The 3,618-nt window shown below is 29.4% G+C and overlaps 1 pseudogene; it reads left to right on the top strand.

Annotated features, from left to right (window-relative positions):
* The first annotated feature begins 2,430 nt into the window (after positions 1 to 2,430).
* Positions 2,431 to 3,118, top strand: LOC149885753 (uncharacterized; annotated as a pseudogene).
* Positions 3,119 to 3,618: the final 500 nt, after the last annotated feature.

The raw sequence follows: 3,618 nt of genomic DNA, 5'->3' as shown, positions 1-3,618 counted from the left end.
CAACGTTGTTCTTTCACACCATGTCATTTAAACATAGAAAAACAAAAAACAAAGAAGTAGCTATTGGTTTGAGTGCTTAGATTTTGTAAAATTTAGTTAAAATTGCCTTATTTTGACGTTGCTATGAGCGTTGCTAGGGGAAGCAAAATCACCCTACTAAGTTTAAACTGTTTTTTTAGGCCTTTTTATGTTTTTTTGTAAAATAATATGTATGTTTTTAAAAACAGCAATAGTTAAAGTTTTTAACTAATCAACTTGACAAAATTAAGGTGGTAGACTGCTAAAAAACATTGAAAAACTACTTTTTTCAATGTTTTTTAGCAGTCTACCACCTTAATTTTGTCAAATTTTATGTTTGTTTTTTTTTTTGTTTTTTTTTTTTTTCAAAACTTAGTTTTCCTATCTCTTAAACCTTACATTACTTTTACAAGAAGAGTTAAATTCACAACTTGAATTTTTTTCTAAACAGTAACAAAAATAAATCTAAAAAGTTTGAATTACAATTAATTTGTTTTTAAATTAATCTAATACTTATGAATTAAAGTTTGACAAAGCTTACATTCTCTTGGACATACTGTTTTTCAATCTTTGTTTACATGAAGGTTTGTTTCGTATGCATATTTGACTCAATTTTATTCAACATATTCAAAATAAGGTACTTCATGGCCTACTTTATACACGGCCGGATATGTTGCATAAATAAGCCGAAAATTAGAAGGCCAGTTTTTTATCTTTTTTTTTTAATTTCAAGAAAAATTGTTCTTTATTGAATCATGCATCAGGATTTCGTGTTAAATATTTGATTGCATTTTTAAATGTTATCGAACGTTATATCAAAATAAATGATTTAAAAAAAGGATATATTAAAATTGACTCAACAATATATTTCAAAACTAGAATATAAAATAAACCCCGCGTGCTGTTTTGCGAACTCTGCATCTCTTTTGCATTAAAATAACAAGATTATTGCGAACACTTTTTCATGCATTTTAAACTATAAATCTCTCTGATAGACAACGTACCGCAAAAATAAACGAAAATGAGGATCAGGATTAATAAACTACTTCTTCTTTCAACCATTGTTAGTTTCACCGGATGCCTCTCAACCAAAAATGAACTCTTAAGAAGCTCCTTCACCAAAAAGTATTTTGAATGTTTTTTTATAATGAAATTATTATTTTTTGTTATAACTTTTATAATATAAAATATTTTCTACCTGTTTACGACAATCCAATAAGTATTAATAGACGTTTAAAAATTAATTCTTAAACTATATATATATATATATATATATATATATATATATATATATATACGTGCTAATCGATCAAATCGAATGGTGGCTGTTTCAACAAGATATGATTCCTTCCCACACAGCTCGTACAATCAAAGCTTGTATGGAAGAAAATGAAATAAACTTAATGCCCAGGCTAGTTTAATCACCAGATCATTCACCAAAATTACCAAATCTTTTTTAGCTAGGATGGAAAAAGAGTTACTCAAGGTCAAAATAAGATCCATAAGTAGCCTACAGCAGGAGCTAAAATTTATTTTGTGAAAAGTTCCAACTGAAATTTTCAATCATATTAAATTAATGTAAAAGAGAAAGCTAATTTTCATTTATCTTAGTTCTTTTATGTCAGCACTTGACATGAAAAAGTTATATGCGGCTTTCAGGGTACTTGGAGTTGTTTGATGATAAGTATACCCATCGTATCATATTTGGGTTACAAGAAGCCTGTTGTCCATTATGGGTATACTAATCAATTAAAAAATTATAATTTTAATAAACGCCCACAAATTTTTAAAATTATGACCAACTTGGTTTTTTTCTTACAGATGTTTAGGATTTTTCCCTTCCTGGGGGTGTGACACCCAAAGTGCTAATAGAGAGCTTACGATTTGAGAACTGCAACAGCAACTTTAAAGGTCTTGAACGAGCGGTTGTGATTTCATGTTGCGGTATTGAGATAAAATAACCTACGAATTTGCGTAACAAAACATCGAACTACGAATTTCCGTTAAAAAAACTGTTTGACGGAAAATACAGATAAACTGAAAAATGGCTCCTTTAAGAAATGTGAGAAATAATTTATTTCTTGCATTAGAATCAAACATAATAGGCGACGAGGAATTCTTACTATTTTACAGTTTAAATGTCTCTAAAAATCCAGATTTACTTTTTTGGAGTTACAGGCAATTTTGTTTAGAAAGCATGTCTGAAGATGAATGCAAAATCGAATTTAGATTTTTAAGTAGTGATATATATCGTATAGTCAATGTACTTAAACTGCCTCAAGAGTTTGTATGTTATAACGGATTAAAAGTTACTGCAATAGAGGCACTGTGCATTTTTTTAAAACGGCTTTCATACCCTCGTAGATTACTCAATGTAATACCTCGTTTTGGACGACCTGTTCCACAGTTAGCATGATTTCAAATCAAGTTATGAAATTTCTTTATGAACGTTGGATTCATTTATTTACAACACTTAATCAAAACTGGCTTTTTTCAAATAACCTTGAGATTTTTGCTGATGCTTTCAATTGCAAAGGGGCCGCTGTTGCAAACTCTATAGATGGCACTGTGAGACCAATAACTAGACCAGGAAAAAACCAAAGAGTATTATACAATAAACATAAAAAGATACATAGTCTAAAGTTTCAATCTGTTGTTGCTCCAAATGGACTAATAACTAACTTATTAGAAAAAAAAACATGATAGCAGAATGTTAGCTGATTTTAATTTATTAAATTTGTTAGGACAACACTCATTTGATAATACAGGTAACTCCCTATGCATTTATAGTGATTCTGCATATACTCTTAGAGTGCATTTACAAACAGGTTTTAAAAGGGGAATGTTAACCCCACAACAGAAAATTTGGAACAAGAAAATGATTGAAGTCAGAGTGTCAGTTAAATGGTTATTTGGAGATATTTTGAACTATTTTAAATTTTTAGATTTAAAAAAAAACTTAAAAATTGATCTAAATGCTATGGGGAAAATGCGCATAGTTTGCACCTTACTAAATAATGCCTGAAGTTGTTTATATGGTTTACAGACATCTAACTATTTTAGTATTAATCCACCAAACCTTGAAGAATGCTTTGTATAAAAATAAAAGTACAACAATATACAAATAAAAATCACTTATTTCCTGGAAAGTTGTTTTACTATTTCTATCATTTACGCTTGCTGCTGCACTTGTTGCACCGTTTCCTGCATCATTGTTTGTTGTTGTTAAATAGTGTTAACATATTGGAATAAATCTAAAGACTTTTTTTGTTTAATTCAGGCTCTTCCTTTTTAACAACTACATCTCTTTCTCCTTTCTCTCTTAAGTATACAATATTTTCAGAACCATTATTTCTTGAACATTTGCTCTGTCTTCCTTTACTTCTTTCATTGGTTTCATATAGAGTTTCCATACAAAGCTTTTGCATTTCTGCAGCTTTACTTTGATCGTCAACTTCCTTAACTTTTTTGACATCACTTTGTGATGTATGTGCTTCCTTCTTTGAATCTGTTGATTATATTAGCAACAGCCATATCAACCTCTGATTCTACTGCCTAAATACCAGATGTTTTTTCTTCATCTCTGTTTTTTTTTTTTAA

Source organism: Hydra viridissima, unplaced genomic scaffold (assembly GCF_058129835.1).
Source record: "Hydra viridissima isolate aposymbiotic clone 2 unplaced genomic scaffold, HvirCarnegie_v1 scaffold_7, whole genome shotgun sequence".
Taxonomy (NCBI): domain Eukaryota; kingdom Metazoa; phylum Cnidaria; class Hydrozoa; order Anthoathecata; family Hydridae; genus Hydra; species Hydra viridissima.
The sequence above is the reverse complement of the archived record's forward strand: the minus strand, read 5'-3'. Positions and strand labels throughout refer to the sequence as shown.